General features: G+C 37.1%; 1 protein-coding gene across 4 annotated transcripts in view; it reads left to right on the top strand.

Moving 5' to 3' along the window:
• LOC106074412 (uncharacterized) overlaps positions 1 to 19,120 on the top strand; it is a 305,001-nt gene that overhangs the window by 223,731 nt on the left and 62,150 nt on the right. For 3 of the 4 annotated variants that reach the window (XM_056009253.1, XM_056009254.1, XM_056009257.1), the window contains one exon: positions 3,282 to 3,338. The gene's annotated coding sequence lies outside the window, so the exon portion shown is untranslated. Of the gene's footprint in view, positions 1 to 2,911; positions 3,047 to 3,281; positions 3,339 to 19,120 lie in introns of those variants that run through there. The other variant, XM_056009256.1, reaches the window with a different exon arrangement.

Below are 19,120 nucleotides of genomic sequence, written 5' to 3' on the forward strand. Positions count from 1 at the left end.
TGCTAATTAGTTAAATATTTAGCGAAACAAAATAAAGTATACGTATTCAGATTTAATTGAATACTACTCGAGAAGTTGATCTATTTAACCACTAGCTCTGTTTGTGTCAGTCATTGGTTTTAAGCACATGTTTATTCAATGTTAAAAGCGAGACATGCATTTGAAGTCACCACAAAATCTCTTAAACAAAACAGTATTCAAAGCAGCTTCTAGAATCGGTACCACTAGATCATACTCATGCATTAAACTTATATAAAAAATGAATATATGAGTCAACTTCATAATAAGAACCACCTGTTTGTCACATGTGAATTTTGTACCACAAACAATTTCAAAAATGCACACATATATTTTATCTGTTCCTTGACTTTCGTTGTAGGAGTGCCGTGACAGTTTGCATCACCAAATTCCTCCACCTGTCCCTGTCTGCATCCATTCCTAGAAGGATATCAAGAGAGATGCCGGTACATTTTTTTATGTTATCCAGCCAGCCTTTCTTTTGACGACCCTTTCTTCATGCTCCCTTCACTGTACCTTAAAGAATGACCATCATACAGTGATTCATGTCTTACAATATAACCAAAAAAACTCAGCGTTCGTCTGTTCACAGCATTGAGGAGTTCTTTTTTTTTTACATCCAAAGTGTTGCCTTCTTTTTTTCCTGGCATCATCAGATATCCAGCATTTTGTGTAGCATTTAATCGGATTGGATTCTTGTTTCAGCCTCAGTGTTTAGTGTCCAACGTACACGACTATATAGACCTAGGTGCACTTTTAATTGAAAGGTGATGTTACTCTTCCAGATTTTCTACAGTTTTCTCATGGCAGAGGATGCGAAGCTTAAACGGGTTTTTAATTTTCTTTTATTGATCCTCCATCTCCTGTCATGTTTAAACCTACGTATTTAAATGAGTCAACTTTTTCTAATGTTTGGTCATTCAACTGTATGTAACATCTCGTACCATCTCCAACATCTTGTACCATCTCCAACATCTCGTACCATCTCCAACATCTCGTACCATCTCCAACATCTCGCACCATCTCCAACATCTCGTACCATCTCCAACATCTCGTACCATCTCCAACATCTCGTACCATCTCCAACATCTCGTACCATCTCCAACATCTCGCACCATCTCCAACATCTCGTACCATCTCCAACATCTCGTACCATCTCCAACATCTCGTACCATCTCCAACATCTCGTACCATCTCCAACATCTCGTACCATCTCCAACATCTCGTACCATCTCCAACATCTCGTACCATCTCCAACATCTCGTACCATCTCCAACATCTTGTACCATCTCCAACATCTTGTACCATTTCCAACATCTCGTACCATCTCCAACATCTCGTACCATCTCCAACATCTTGTACCATCTTTGATCTTTTGGACACTGATTCCCATGCCAACTATTCTAGCTGCTGAAATCAGTTTTGAAGTAAGATCTTGTATCTGGTCTGCATTTTCTCCAATGAGGTCTATAACATCTGCAAACTGCAATTGGAAATAGGCGCACTTTTATGGTTGGGTTAGAAGTAAATTCTCCTAAAGTTTTCATCATAATATGCTCCAGAAATAATTTTAAAAGAGCTGGAGAGAGAATGCATTCTTGACGTATTCCTATAGATTATTGATGTTTTCAAAACCCTATAATAAATTGCGAATGGCTCAGTATCCTACTTGTGGACAACCCAAATTGGAGAAAGTTTTAGAACATCCATTTATGTCTAAAAAAATTAGGCTAAACAGTTTTTATAACCAATTGCGTGTTAATTAAACAGTTTTTATAAACAATGGTGTGTTAATTAAACAGTTTTTATAACCAATTACGTGTTAATTAAACAGTTTTTATAAACAATGGTGTGTTAATTAAACAGTTTTTATAAACAATGGTGTGTTAATTAAACAGTTTTTATAAACAATGGTGTGTTAAACAGTTTTTATAAACAATGGCGTGTTAATTAAACAGTTTTTATAAACAATGGTGTGTTAAACAGTTTTTATAAACAATGGCGTGTTAATTAAACAGTTTTTATAAACAATGGCGTGTTAAACAGTTATTATAAACAATGGTGTGTGTTGAACATCTTTCCTATCTAATTGTTCAAACAAAGTAAACTGTCTTTTAGAAATACAAAACTTGTCATTGCTCATATTTCGAAATCGATGTCCAATAACAGAGAGGCAGACAGTGAAACAAGTGAACAGCACAAAAACATCAGCGTGTTTTATGTATCGGATCATTAGTAACTCTTCTAGAAAGAAGGAAGTAGTTAAAATTCAATGTTAATGTATGTTTTTTTTGTCTTTGAAATTATGAATAAATGATCCATAGATTACCTGCTAGGTGAAAAACAAATGTTTTTCTTTCATTACAAATGTTCATTTTTCATCCACACCATTGTTCAGTAGTAGCTCATGTTCATTTCATGGTTCATGCTCAGCTCTTGTTCAGTTTATATAGTTTTCTTAATCAGTTCATGTTCAATTAAGTGTTTGTTCAACTCATTTTATGTTCAGTTCACTTTCAGTTCAAATTCATCTGATTTTTATGATACGCTCATGATCATGTTCAGTTCACGTTTAGTTCATGTTTAACTAATGTTCGTTGCATGTTCTGGTAATTATCTTTCGATGTTCCATTTATATTCTTCTCTTGTTCTTTTCATGTTTGTTTTGTATTCAGTTCATGTTCATGTACAGCCCGTGTTTGTTGATATCAACATTTATGACAACCCCTTGTTTATGACAACAATATAATGCGCTGAATTATTTTTAAAAAAAGATGGTGTCCTTTTCAACGTGGCAGATGTGACCGTAAACTGCTAGTAACACCATGGCCACTAATCAATAAGTACACTCTATGTACACTCTCATTACTCGCTTTCACTTACCTGGCGTATTACCTTACAGGTGAGTATGGTCCTGGACTTGTTGGCAGGCACCTGGACGACGTAACGTGGTGAATAAATTAGCGATGCTTGTATGTTTTAACTTCGACTTCACATCAAATTGGCTGATGTAGTGTTTTCGTAATAGGTAATTTATGATTAGATGGATGATCTTCTAGTGCTGCTTTTTGTTAAGCGTAGAATATTCAAAGTCCGAATAATATATGTCGTAGGTCTATTTAAATCTCCACCCAGGTTTGAGTCTCTTATAGCTTCCGTTGGGTAGACTTTTAATACCTCGTTTTTGTTGTGTGTCCATTGAGTCGTTGTGGCTTACCAGTTCTAGTTTGGATTCATTTGTTTTCTTCTTCGATCATTTGCAGGTCTTTGATTGGCTCATTTCGACGTGGTTTACAAAAGTATTAAGACATCAGAAGCTGGTGAGTCTAGTGTTTTAAAAATCTATCTATCTATCTATCTATCTATCTATCTATCTATCTATCTATCTATCTATCTATCTATTGTATCTATGTCTGTCTGTCTGTCTGTCTCTCTCTCTCTCTCTTTATATATATATATATATATAAATTTATTTATTTATTTATTTATTTATATATTTATATATAATATGGCGTCTTGACAAAGTTTATTTTAATTATTTATTACAAAAACTATCCCAATTTTCCTTTTTAATTCTTAGGCTCCATGATATCACCAACACATTTCTTCATATCGCTTACTTCCCCCCCCCCCTTCTTTCTCATTTTCATTACTTAAAGAACTTAAGCAGGAAACTAAAAATCAATGTGTACGAGCTGAAGATTGTGAGTGTCAAATCTATCACTACTAAGTATTTTGATACACGTGGCTATAACACTGATCTAAAACAACGATGGAAACTATTAGGACACTGTTGTATGTCTCTCACTATAGGTGATCTAAAGGAAGAAGGCAATATAATCTACAAGACAGTCTGGATTAATTTGAAGACCTACTAGTGCATTAAGTCAAGTGAGAACAACTGCAAGAGAGGGGAGGTGGGGGTGTTATTCACGGTCGTTGACTTAATGCATGAAACTGCTGGTAGACATCTAAACCACTGTAGGCGTAATATATCTGAACTAATAAAACTGGAAATAGCTTATATAACCTCTTTGTGAACAATACTAAATATAACTTGTATTATAATATAGACAAAGTTCATACGAGATAAAAAATAAACGTACTAGACTAAAGTAATATTATTTTTTAACAAAATTTAACTCACATCAACAACACAACCTTTCAGCCTCACGTTCTGGAGTCGTCTGTCCTAATTAGGATCAAATGAGGACACTGCCACCTATCTTGTATCATTCAGAACCAATCGCTAACCTCTTCACACCGTCATCATAGAAACACAGAAACCCACACATACACACACGCACACACAAACTCCATAACAGAGGAAAAAAAACACCACTTACGAAGAAAACAATTAAGTCTGATCCAACTTTAAGAGCGACAACTGGTGTCACTTCTAATGGTGTACATTAAAGATTATTTGGATAATATCCCTTTTAAAAAGTTTTTTTTTTAAATTTATGGGCCATCTGTTAGTGGGGATATTCTGTGCTTTAATTCATCGACTAACAGATGATCGAAACAACACGACTTTGCAACTTTTAATTTTAAGAATTAGCAAACAAGATAATCAAAAGGATAATCACATCTCTGTTAGATACGACAGTTGATGGCAGTGAGATATGACAGTAAATTGGTGGCAGTGAGATATGACAGTAAATTGGTGTCAGTGAGATACGACAGTTAGTTGATGGCAGTCAGATACGACATTTAGTTGATGGCAGTGAGATATGAGAGTTAGTTGATGGCAGTGAGATACGACAGTAAGTTAATGGCAGTGAGATACGACAGTTAGTTGATGGCAGTGAGATATGACAGTTAGTTGATGGCAGTGAGATACGACAGTTAGTTGATGGCAGTGAGATATGACAGTTAGTTGATGGCAGTGAGATACGACAGTTAGTTGATGGCAGTGAGATACGACAGTTAGTTGATGGCAGTGAGATATGAGAGTTAGTTGATGGCAGTGAGATACGACATTTAGTTGATGGCAGTGAGATATGACAGTTAGTTGATGGCAGTGAGATACGACAGTTAGTTGATGGCAGTGAGATATGAGAGTTAGTTGATGGCAGTGAGATACGACAGTAAGTTAATGGCAGTGAGACCCGACAGTTAGTTGATGGCAGTGAGACACGACAGTTAGTTGATATCAGTGAGACACGACAGTTAGTTGATGCGAGTAAGACACGACAGTTAGTTGATGTCAGTGTGATACGACAGTTAGTTGATGGCAGTAAGATACGACAGTTAGTTGATGGCAGTGAGATACGACAGTTAGTTGATGGCAGTGAGATACGACAGTTAGTTGATGGCAGTGAGAAACGTCAGTTAGTTGATGGCAGTGAGACACGACAGTTAGTTGATGGCAGTGAGACACGGCAGTTAGTTGATGTAAGTGTGATACGACAGTTAGTTGATGTCAGTGTGATACGACAGTTAGTTGATGGCAGTGAGATACGACAGTTAGTTGATGGCAGTGAGATACGACAGTTAGTTGATGTCAGTGAGGTACAACATTTAGTTGATGGCAGTGAGATACGACAGTTAGTTGATGGCAGTGAAACACGACAGTTAGTTTATGGCAGTGAGATACGACAGTTAGTTGATGTCAGTGTGATACACAGTTAGTTGATGGCAGTGAGATAAGACATTTAGTTGATGGCAGTGAGATACGATAGTTAGTTGATGGCAGTGAGACACGACAGTTAGTTGATGGCAGTGAGATATGACAGTTAGTTGATGGCAGTGAAATATGACAGTTAGTTGATGGCAGTGAGATATGACAGTTAGTTGATGGCAGTGAGATATGACAGTTAGTTGATGGCTGTGAGATACGATAGTTAGTTGATGGCAGTGAGACACGACAGTTAGTTGATGGCAGTGAGATATGACAGTTAGTTGATGGCAGTGAGATATGACAGTTAGTTGATGGCAGTTAGATACGACAGTTAGTTGATGGCAGTGAGATACGACAGTTAGTTGATGGCAGTGAGAAACGTCAGTTAGTTGATGGCAGTGAGATACGACAGTTAGTTGATGGCAGTGAGACCCGACAGTTAATTGATGGCAGTGAGATACAACAGTTAGTTGATGGCAATGAGATATGACAGTTAGTTGATGGCAGTGAGGTACGACATTTAGTTGATGGCAGTGAGACACGACAGTATAATTTTTTCCACTTTTTTTCTCCCACTTCCCACCGTCAGATTACATTGAAACTTTCAATAATTATTTATTGTCGATAACAACACAATCAAAATAATCTATTCTACATTAGTGATAATTAAATAATTTATTTTGTTTCATTAAGGAAAAAGAAAATAAATATTGAAGTATTGAGAGTTGTGATCATCAAAGTGCAGTTCTTTCCCTTACATAAGCTTTGTTTTTCAAAAAAGGATTTATATATAAAATCGATGGGAAAAGTGACCAAAAGGACCCCTAACACTCTCCGTTTTGTAACTCTACATTTTTTTATATATTTTCAAACAGTTTGGGCACCCTTTCAGAAAAAAAGATTTAAAATAAAGTCGTCCTAGCCCAGGACGGAAAAAAAGATAGCGTGTAGGGTTTATGGGATTATCGTGAAGGCATTTCAAAGCAGATAACATAGGACCAGGCAGCCTACCTAGTACATAGTTGAATGAAAACACAGCACAAGAGTTCATAATTATACTGCTGATCCCTAATTTCATAGTCTTTACAGTATTCATGCTCTTTTCTTCTGTATCACTGTATCTGCTGCTTCTAAAGGTCATCTGTTTCTTTGGCCAACAGCTAACGAGCAGGGTGTCATGTGGCCAACACAACGACAAACCGCCTTTACTTTTCCCCAACTTAAGTGAGGTATACATTCGAGATGGGTGGACTCAGAGGCAACTTTAAAATAGAAAATTAAAAAAAAAACAGTTATATCCGAGATTTGAACCCAGGACGACAGGAAGCAAAGCACTTAACCACTCAGCCACCGCGCCCCCTCTGTTGATTCTAATTATATTGATTATAAAACAATAAATAAAAAAACAACACAAGTGAGACAATTCTATGTTCTATAATATTAGTCATCCAAACCGCCTTGCTCCAGCTGCAGCCGTCGTTGTCACGGGATTCACTTTCATAGCATACAAACTTCACTGCAGATTATTAACTGGCCTTGACGTGAGCCGACAATTAACATAGCCTCCTTTCTGTAATTAATGGCCGCACTTCCTTTTTTTGGTTTGTCTCATGCCAACAGAGATACCATACTCAGCGCTTGGAAAAAGAAAAAAAATGTTTTTGAAAATGCGGGAGAGGAAAGGGGGTGGAGACCTTAAAGACAAACTGATGCCGTCGCGCGCGTCGTTTCTATGGCAACTGTCAACATCGCCGTCAGAATCGGAAAACGCCAAGTAGCTGTAAAATATCCGACACGATAAGATAAGAGGACCAGCAACTTAATGAAGTGGACAGTTTTTAGGAGGAAATAACAGAAGCTTCAACAACTCACTAATGTATGGAAATACAAAAAAAAAATATATAGAAAATTGAAAGAAGAAAAACTATAACACGCACAAAAGCACGGCTCGCACCAATACATACACATGCTCATACATACACACGCTCATTGACACACATACAATCACACAGAAAGATATGAATTGGTTTTGACGATAACTCAGCTTGTTTTGACTGGCAGCTGCTTCATTTGGAGCCATGAAGTATTTGCTTCGCGATAAAAACAAATGGCTCATTGGCTTACTTCTTGCTCTCGAGATGCGAAAATACTTTTTTTTTCGTTCCATCCCATATTTTAAATTATGGGGGCGCGGTGGCTGAGTGGTTAAGCGCTTGGCATCCGAACCTCGGGTCCTGGGATCGAATCTCATGAAGACTGGAATTTTAAATTTCGGGATTTTTTAGGGCGCCCCTGAGTCCACCCAACTCTATTGGGTACCTGACTTTAGTTTGGGGAAAGTAAAGGTGGTTGGTCGTTGTACTGGTCACAAGACAACCCTGCTCGTTAACCGTTGTCCAAAGAAACAGATGACCTTATCATCGTTCGCACTATGGATGGAAAAGTCTGAAAGGAGAACTTTACTTTATAGTTTAAAATTGTTCATTATATTATCGTTGGTATAAAAAAAACATAAAACTTGAATACAAATTTTCAGACTCGAGTCAACCCAAAAGGTTTAAAGTGATTTTGTCCATGGTGATAACATATTTTGCTCTGGTGCTATCACCTATTGCTAGAGTTAATCAAACATTCAGAGCGGTATCGAACTGCAGCCTTTTGTTACGCTAGTTCGTTCGCAGTTGAAAGACTGTCATTAGGAGAACAATAAGTCGACACCATGACGGCGTGCACGCAAGGGAGTTAATGAAGTGTGCTGTTTCTGCTCGAAACCTTGTTTTTTGATGACCTTGTTTTGAAAACAACAAAAAGTGTAAAGATTAAAGTGACGATAGAAATTACTTTTTAGCACCTCGGCCAGAGGCGTCGTTGAGGCTGGTGTCATCCGGTGCGATTAATTAATGCCTCCCCCCAAATAAAAATATTCAGTTGCTACAAAGCTAAAATAAAATAACTCTGCCTGTCTGTCTGGTACATGATACATGCGTATATATTATTCCCACTTACCATCATTTTTGGAAAAAGTTCATAAATATGGAGTTCTTCCCTTTTGATAAGCCCTTTTTTCAAGCAATTTTTTAAAACAATTTGCTTGTTTTATTCTTTTTTTGTTGAAACATATAACAAATAGCTTGGTACATCCATCAATGTTTTCTCAACTGTAAAATGTGTGCCCCTTTATTTTCTCTTTGTTTCTTTCCGTCGTTTATCCTAGCCACGCCACTGCCACCATGCTGTCCTCGGGCCAGCAAACTACATGTCAACGGGCAGTATTTGCTCACTAAGCCGCGAACCATTCATTTTTGGAAGCTTTAGATTCAAACATGTACGTAGCACAGGGGGGACAATGAGAGCGATTTCAATAGGACTCGTTAAAGAATGGAGCATTACCTCCGCACCTGAAGGTGTGAACTTAGTACTTTGATCAGAAACACAACGTCACATGACTGCTATGTTTGCCCACCACCGTTGTCTAGGTTAAGTGCAGTAAAGCTAGTGTCCCCAATGCATTATATTATTCATATTGGATTGTATAATGAACAAATAATGATCACAAATTAAATACATCGAGATGTAAGTTTATCATGACCAGATACTTCTTTCTGTCTTCTGTCACACTCTCTCTCTCTCTCTCTCTCTCTCTCTCTCTCTCTCTCTCTCTCCGTGTGTCTCTCAGGCTCCCCATCTCAGTCATTCTTTCTCTCTCACTCGCTTTCAGTCTTTCTCTCTCTCCCTCATTCTCTCTTTCTTTTTCTCTCTTTCTTTTTCTCTCTTTCTCTCTCATTCTTTGTTCTCTCGCTATTTCTCTTTCTCTCTCACAATTTCCCTTTTTCTCTCTTTCACTCATTCTCTCGCTCTTCATCTCATCTCCCTCTCTCTCTCTCTTTCGCTCTCGTAAACTTTTTCACAAACACAGTAAAGAATCTCCCCCCTTCCCTTCAGTTTCATCCTCCTCCTGACGTTATTCTCAGTAAGACGATTATGTCTAGATAGCCAATACATCAATATTCAACATGTGTCATGGGAACTAGACAGCTAGTGTCCTGAAAAACAATATTATTCATATTCGATTGTCTAATGAACAAATAATGATCACAACTTACACACCAACATTATACGTGTCGTTATGGACAAAGCATTTCTTCTTTGACTATAATAAATTTGATGGGATAGGAATATGGGCCGGCTCTGGGAGGGGCGTGAAGTCACGTGGCCCTGAATGATGATGGGGAACCTGATATCAATAGTCGCTTTAACGATCTTTTCCAGGAAAGCGGGACAAAAAAAGTTTTAGTTAAGACTTGTACCTGCCAGGTGATGAACGTGCGGTATGGGCGCTGAAGTGTAGTTCGGTTCTCTCGATGGTCTTGGATTCATACCCTGCCCGCTTCCATCCCCCGTCGTCCTGCGTGACTTTTAGGCTAGGATGTAGATTGTCTTCAACACTAAAGGAACATCCACAACATGTAAAACATCCGGAACATGTAAAACATCCGGAACATGTAAAACATCCGGAAAATGTAAAACATCCGATACATGTAAAACATCCGAAACATGTAAAACATCCGAAACATGTAAAACATCCACAACATGTAAAACATCCACAACATGTAAAACATCCGAACATGTAAAACATCCGGAAAATGTAAAACATCCGAAACATGTAAAACATCCGAAACATGTAAAACCTCCACAACATGTAAAACATCCACAACATGTTAAACATCCACAACATGTAAAACATCCGGAACATGTAAAACATCCGGAACATGTAAAACATCCGGAACATGTAAAACATACGGAACAAGTAAAACATCCACAACATGTAAAACATCCACAACATGTAAAACATCCAAACATGTAAAACATCCGAAACATGTAAAACATCCGAAACATGTAAAACATCCACAACATGTAAAACATCCACAACATGTAAAACATCCAAACATGTAAAACATCCGGAAAATGTAAAACATCCAAAACATGTAAAACATCCGAAACATGTAAAACCTCCACAACATGTAAAACCTCCACAACATGTAAAACATCCACAACATGTAAAACATCCACAACATGTAAAACATCCGGAACATGTAAAACATCCGGAACATGTAAAACATACGGAACATGTAAAACATCCGGAACATGTAAAACATACGGAACATGTAAAACATCCACAACATGTAAAACATCCGGAACATGTAAAACATCCGGAACATGTATAACATCCGGAACATGTAAAACATCCGGAACATGTAAAACATCCGGAACATGTAAAACATCCACAACATGTAAAACATCCGAAACATGTAAAACATCCGAAACATGTAAAACATCCGGAAAATGTAAAACATCCGAAACAGGGTGCAGCGTCGGGGTCAGTGGCTCGAGCCCTCATCGCGACTTGTCTGTATTTTGGCATATTTTCTTTACCTTGATCTCTCGATAACTTTGGTGCCTTAGTGCTGCTATTATTATATGTTACTTAATATTACAATCGCTACATGTTATGTTTATTCGTAATCAGTTTAAGCACTAACAGTTTCAATTTCCATTTACGATAACATTCTAGTAGCTTCCAGTTTCTACACAAAAGAGTATATAAAGGGTGATTAATCGTTTCTGGTTAAAGAATACACGTGAACTTTCGATTTGAAAAACAGTATAGAGAGGGAAATGATCATATTTCAGGGTCCAAAATATCATTTCTTGCAGTTTATAATTTTAAAGCTTTATGTTAAGTTTACTTTTTGTGTTTTTAGTCTATTATTGAATTATTGATTGCTAATGTGTGTATTCAATCTTTTCATGATTTCTGCTTGAAGGAATAAAAAAAATTGTTTATACAGAGGAACTCAGTGGAACTTTCATCTTATAATATACAGACGTTACTTCAAAAATGAAGATGATTACGTCTGTTGTAATTCCGCTCCCGAGCCACGCTGATGGTGAGCATCAGAGCGCCATTCATCACAAGTAGTGGAAGACATGTTGATACAGGAAGAAGGACTGTTGTAGAGCCGTCTAAAGTTATCTGAGTCTGAACAGTCTGGGGCTAAGTTCTGTCCTGTGTGATACTAGTGAAGTGTTCGGAAGACCTGGAGCGACACTGGGAAGTGTGTCGGGTGGTCTGTTCTGTTGTTCTGGTATTAATTAGGACTCTTAGAGCTTAACTCCCTGTGACTTGATAGCGGAAGTCCAAGTCTAACTATTTGTTGATGCTTATAATAAATTCATCGTTTATTATTATCTCCTGACTTTCGTTGAGTGCATGCCTTAATGTTACAACACGTCCTAGACATGTATGTTAACCAATGACCTAAATTCTGCCAAGTCACTGGTTTTCCTGGCTCGCTCAGGCAACCCATTCCATGCTCTAATAGCACTAGGGAAGAAGGAGTTCTTGTACAAATTTACCCTAGCGTATTGAATGAGGAATGTGCCTTAAGCTAAACAAAGGTCTGCGACCTACAATAGCAGACTCGGTCATACGTTTTGACTTTTGACGAGACATATTGACCACTCAACTCCTTTGTAACTGTTCATTTCATATAGTAAAGTTTTTTTTTTATTTCTTGGTATTTAATTGTTTGACCTTGAGGTCAAGGTTGTGTCTGACATTTACTTTCACCAGCATCCGGTTCTGCAATCAATTAGGGTCACTTGCACTAATGAAAGATGATAGAGTGCGCGTGTGTGTGCTTGTAGGAGAGTTATGCCACAAATCATTTCTCATTTCCACCCTCAGGCTCATTTAGCCAACCCATCGCAACATCTTGCAGCTCTGACTTTGATCATTCTACAATTGTAACTTTGACAACACTTACATTATGATTCATTCTTTCGGACTTAGGGACACAAAACTCGACCGATTAGATCCCTCTGTTGACGAGCATGAATACCAATTGAACAACCCTTTGTAATGTGTTTTTTTCATAGCATGATGTAGGAGGAACTATTTCATTCATTAAGACAATACAATTTTGAAAGTGAATAAAATGTATTCTGTCACATGACAATATTGACAGGTTGTTCATGGGTTTTTACAAAACATATCAACTCTGTCTGGTACAAAGTTTGTACACCTCATTTCTCCCACACCCGTTAAGGGATCAAGTTGAAACTTTGAAAAATTATTCATTGTCATAGACAAGACATGAATAAATAAATAAAAAAAAAACAATTAGTAAATTAATGACTCGAAATTAATTATTTGGTTGATACCAACAAGAGAAATTAATTATTCAGTATTCACATATGTGGCTAAATATGCAGGGTTTGGGCCCCTTAGGTAATTATTATACATGCTTTTTATTTCTCCCACACCCACTTCTTGAATAAATTTATGTTCAGTTTTTCGTTAAGAGGAAGGAGCGCGGCTTTTCTTACTTCCTAAAGGACTCTTCTATCGGACTAGGAAAGAACACGCTATTCATTTCATGCCTTCTTTCTGACCAGACACGAAAGTACGCCATGCAGATTTGTTCACCAACTACGGGATGCAGATTTGTTCACCAACTACGCCATGCAGATTTGTTCACCAACTACGGGATGCAGATTTGTTCACCAACTACGGGATGCAGATTTGTTCACCAACTACGGGATGCAGATTTGTTCACCAACTACGGGATGCAGATTTGTTCACCAACTACGGGATGCAGATTTGTTCACCAACTACGGGATGCAGATTTGTTCACCAACTACGGGATGCAGATTTGTTCACCAACTACGGGATGCAGATTTGTTCACCAACTAAGGGATGCAGATTTGTTCACCAACTACGGGATGCAGATTTGTTCACCAACTACGGGATGCAGATTTGTTCACCAACTACGGGATGCAGATTTGTTCACCAACTACGGGATGCAGATTTGTTCACCAACTACGGGATGCAGATTTGTTCACCAACTAAGGGATGCAGATTTGTTCACCAACTACGGGATGCAGATTTGTTCACCAACTACGCCATGCAGATTTGTTCACCAACTACGGGATGCAGATTTGTTCACCAACTACGCCATGCAGATTTGTTCACCAACTAAGGGATGCCAATGGAAGACAGAAACCAGGAAGCGTCAAAGGGAGCGCGAAATACTTTTAATGCACGTTTACTTTCATAGAAAAAAAACCTGAAATTGGTGTGACTAGTCCTTCGTGAGAGGTTTTTGGCTAAAGGATACAGTTGCACTTATATGTTGTACCGCCTTTTGCTAAAGCCCAGAAGACATTTTCCAATGTTACTTCTTATTGTTGCTACTTCCCGGACACCTGACTAGGTTGCAACACTGACCCTCAAAAGAAACCTTGCCGAATTCCACCAAGACTTCTGTTATATCTCTGCTCCTACGCTTCAAGGGATGAGATCAACACAAGTAGAGACAAGATGTGTGACTATGGGTTCCTGCTAAATAGATGTAGAAACAGAAGTAGAGATAGGTTGGAACCTTCAGAGTTGTACAAGGAATCATTGCCAGTGTGGTCAGCAGGTGAGAAGAAGTGTAGATTGTCTGGTCAGAAAGACGTCTTGTGAGGATACTGTAGAAAGGGTCGTTCCTGTTGGTGGAAGACATTCCTGTCAGTTTATGTAGACTATCGTTCTTGAGACAAGGTAAAGCTAGAGAGTGGCACGTACTGTGACCCTGGGTTAGTAGCAAGAGAGTGAACCTTGTAGGAATGTTAAGACATAGGCGGCAGCAGTGAACCTTGTATGTTAGTGGAATGCAGAAGCGGCGACAGAGAACTCCAGAGTGGCACGTACTGTGACCCTGTGTTAGTAGCAAGAGAGTGAACCTTGTAGCAATGTTAAGACATAGGCGGCAGCAGTGAACCTTGTATGTTAGTGGAATGCAGAAGCGGCGACAGAGAACTCCAGAGTGGCACGTACTGTGACCCTGTGTTAGTAGCAAGAGAGTGAACCTTGTAGCAATGTTAAGACATAGGCGGCAGCAGTGAACCTTGTATGTTAGTGGAATGCAGAAGAGGCGACAGAGAACTCTGCAGGTCAGATCTAGATAAACTCATAGCCCACATGTTCATTGTGATAGTCTCACATCTCTGATCACCTGTACTAAACACCACTCATCTCTTCGCCTTGGTCCTTCGTTGAGTGCTTGCCCTAGATTCGTTACATTTGGCATAAGAAATGTTCAGCAGATATTTTCTGGTTAGATTTGTGAAGATTGGAGGAACTATTTCATGTGTCAACTGTGGGAGTGGAACAGATACGAAGAGGTTTTAAGTTTCTCACTACCAGAAATTTCATTCCATCTTCTCTCACTCTCTTCTGTCTTTCTCACTGTTTCTCTCGATGTTCCTCTCTCCCATTCTCTCCCCCTCTCTTCCACCTTCTCACGTTCTTACTTTCTCTCTCTCTTTCTCCTTCTCTCCTTGTCACTCTCCATCATTGTCTCTTTTCCTTTTTTTTTTTTGCTCTTTCTCGATCTCACTTTTTTTTGCTGTTTCTCTCTCTTTTTCTCTGTCTCTCTTTCTCTCTCGCTCTCTCTCGTAAAACGTTTCTCAAACACAGTATAGATTCACCCCCTCCCTCTTCAGTTTCATTATCTTCTACTCAGTTTCTTCTTGAAGACGATTACGTCTAGATAGCCACTCCATCACTATTCAACTTGTGTCATGGGCACAAGACAGCGATCAGAACTGATTTCTATCTCATGTTTATCTTTGTACTCAACTGATGGCATTTCTCTCTTAATTTCAAATGTTGACAATTTATATTTGAAATAAACCTTTCCCATAATCCTTTCCGTGGAATTATGGGTATCCCGATAAAAACAATTAGATTTTAAAAAAAATATGTACTAGTAAGGAAATTCACTTTATTTTTATCACATATATTTTTTTTTGTTCAACATTGAACACAAGATGCATTCTAGGTTCTTTATGTGTCCAGGAGCTTAGTCAAGACACACCTCGGCTATAGGGTTTTGTTATATATTGCGTAATAAAAATTAGGAATTACTTTTTTTATATTCTAATATCAGGTATTTCGGGCTTCGGCCGTAACATATACACTTTCACTTTTTTTCTAGGAAAGTTGCTGTTTACATATTTTACAGCCAAAGCCAAGAAGATAGGGGTGCCACTACAATTAGCTATAGAAAAACGTGATCATGTCTATTTGTTCAACAAGAATTGTTGTTTCAGACTTTGTTAAGCAATCAACTGGTCAACAGAAAAACTGTTAACACACAAATTGTTAACATATAACAGGTTAACAGACAACCGGTTAAAAGAAAAATTGTTAGCTGACAAGCGTCTAAAATATATATTAGATACAGACAACAGGTCAACAAACATATTGTTGATAGACAACTGGTTAACAGACTAATTGTTGACAGACAACTGGTTAACAGACTAATTGTTGATAGACAACTGGTTAACAGATTGTTGACAGACAAATGGTTACAGAGAGATTGATGACAAAGAACTGGTCAATACAGAGTTCATTGAATGTGTTGAATCTAAAGTCTAGATTTAAAATGGCTATATTGTTTAAGGTATTTACCTATATTTAGAGGGCAAAATGTATGTACAATTTGGTCTCATAAGAAGTTAATTTTTATGATATAGAATTTTTTCCTACCCCAGATTTAAATAAAAATGAGGCATTATCAGTGAAAATCTGGATGTCGAAAGAGGAGATTGTTATAAACTAATGTGTTACTATGTTTAAAGTCTATAAGAATAATTCGTAGCCAACACAATAATAAATGTCCTTTTTTTTCGAAGTGTTGAATGGCCATCCTATTTAAAATCTGTACTTTCATACATTACAGTTCCATAATTATTACTATGGACCATAGGCCCTATATGCACATTGAGGACATTTCTATATACATATGCGGGTTAAAATTATTTGTTTATATTTTGATGCGAACTCATTTCCATTCATTTTTAAAACAATTGTCGGCACTATTTTTTTTTCTTTTGCACACATGCGTTTGACAATCCATTTTGTTAATCCTCATTCTCCTATTGATCCAGTCACCACATCTGTGTGCTACACATGTTATTTCTTTAACATGTAATGAAAATGGGAAGAGTTTTTAGTTTGTTTGTTGTTTTTTTTCAAACGTCTCAGAGACAACTCGGACATGATGTAACCCTCATGGAGATATTCTTTTACAAAGCTGATCTTAACACAAATTAGCCCCCCTTTCCGTCTCCCCCAGTTTGTTTCCAGAATAGGATTATTTAGGAGGAAAAAATACATAAAATTGAGTTTTAGAAATGCTATCCTTATAAAATTTATCCATTGTTAATTGTAAGATATAAATATTTTAGATATATTGATTTATTGTAAAAAGTCTTGACTTCTCGCTGCCTGCGAGCTGGATGTAGCACAATATATAGGTCACAGCTAGGGCTACGTATCCACGGGAAATACAGAATTCCTCATTAATCTATGGATATATGAATATATATTTTAAATATGTTTATGTAATATACTTGAGCAAACAAATACTAATAAGTGAATTCAGGATTATACAAGCTGTTTACATTTCCTTTTCATCTTATTCAGTACTCTATTGGGGTCTAGTTATAAAGTATGAGAATATATAAACATAATTCAATATACGCATAATCTAGAAACATTCAGACATCTTTTTGTAGATTACAAAAAGTATACTAACAGTACGTACAGAAAGCACAACCAATAGAAACAAATAAATCCCTTATTATTTCCCCTGGTGTGTCCATTAAGATAAAACATGCGATTCTCCAAAACAAAACAAATAAGGACCTACAGGAAAATAAAACAACAACAGGGGAGATCATCGGAGTGTAAGAAACATTTAATAAGATTAATAAAAAAGATATCATTTTATTATTGCACATGCAACTCATTGTCTCTCTCTCTCTCTCTCTCTCTCTCATTACGAAACATTCGTTTACTCACTCTCTCCATTCTTTCTCATACCAAAACAGATAAAGATTTTTTATAGCTTGAATTGTGTTTGTAAAATATAAGATTAAATTTTGATGTAATGTCAGATTTAATTCAAAAGATAAAACACAAGACAAAGATTATAGGCAGGGCCGTTGCGAGGGATGTGGCCGCCTTGCGTGGAAAATAAAAAAAAATGCCGCCCCCAATTTTGTTTTTTTTTCTAGAAAAAAAACAACATTAAGACTGTGTAAGTCTAGATACAGTAACAAAAGTGCCTAAATTATTTAAATCCATTTTTTGTAGACCATTCCATTTTCAATTTCAAATTCGCGCTGTTGTCGTATCTCTCATGCCCAATTAGATGTTTTATTTCTAATTTTAGCTTTGCCTTTTTAGCAGCCCCCGAAAGGGGAAAAGACGCTATTAGTTGTGTGTTTAATGTCTATCAGTCCGTCCGTCCCGTTTAGATCTCGTAAACTAAAAAAGATAGTGAAAATCCGACATCATAATATTTTAGACCATTCGAAATTCTGAAGAAAACGGCTACTTCTTTCGTTTCTGAAAGCGAAAATCTAATCTAAGCAGTTTTCCATAAAAATACTCCACTTTTACAACTATTTACTAGTAATAGTAGCAAACACGGGAGATGACTATTTACAATATTCTTAACACATTGTTGTCAACCTTCTTTCTCCATTCTTCTCTGTCATTTGTCTTTAATAGATTTTCATTCTGATATTCTTTATGAATATATTGAAATTTGTCTTTTACCTGCCTGGGTGTACCACTTCGGGGACCGATTTTGACTGAGTTTCCACACAAACTGTCTTTGTAACCTTGTTTTACTATTGCTATTGTCCTTCTCCAGTTGTATCAGTAATTTGGCGAAACCGTAAACAAAGTTTATATATTCATGTATGCATACATGAGGTGTATAAGAAACAGAAGCAATAATGTCTATAATTAATTCAATATGAGACATATCTGGAGCAGAATCTTTTTTTTTTTTTTGAAAAATTATTTGTGTGCTTACAATTTTTTTCCTATTGCACTCAAATTTTTAAATTGTCTTTGTTAAATGATAATAATATTTCTTGTTTGGTGTCGAATAAACTATTCGTGGATCCTCTAAAAGCGAGACATTATTGATAATAATTCGTTCTATAAAGCATTGTTAGGGCTTTTTAAAATCATGCATTCTTTAATGTGTTAGGCCTACATCTATTCATGTTGTTGTTTTTTGTGTGTTTTTTTTTAAAGAGAAAATTCTTTTATTGTTTTTTTATGATCTGCATTATATTCGTATCTTTTCAGAATTAATATGACCCTAATCATTTAATCATTGAGTACCTGCAATGTCTTTATTTCTTTATTCCTAAAACAACCGATGTGGACTAAAAACTGCAGAACAAAGTGACTAGAAATACAAAAGTCATTGACGGTGAAACTTTTCCAACGTTCCATAAGCGTTGGTAATGATCATCACGATTGTATTGTGGAGAGATTTGCTTTGTACCCACAACCATCTGACATAGGCGGATTTGGAGGTGCCTTCATATTAAATCAAACAC

The sequence above is a fragment of the Biomphalaria glabrata genome, chromosome 13 (assembly GCF_947242115.1).
Source record: "Biomphalaria glabrata chromosome 13, xgBioGlab47.1, whole genome shotgun sequence".
NCBI classification, from domain to species: domain Eukaryota; kingdom Metazoa; phylum Mollusca; class Gastropoda; family Planorbidae; genus Biomphalaria; species Biomphalaria glabrata.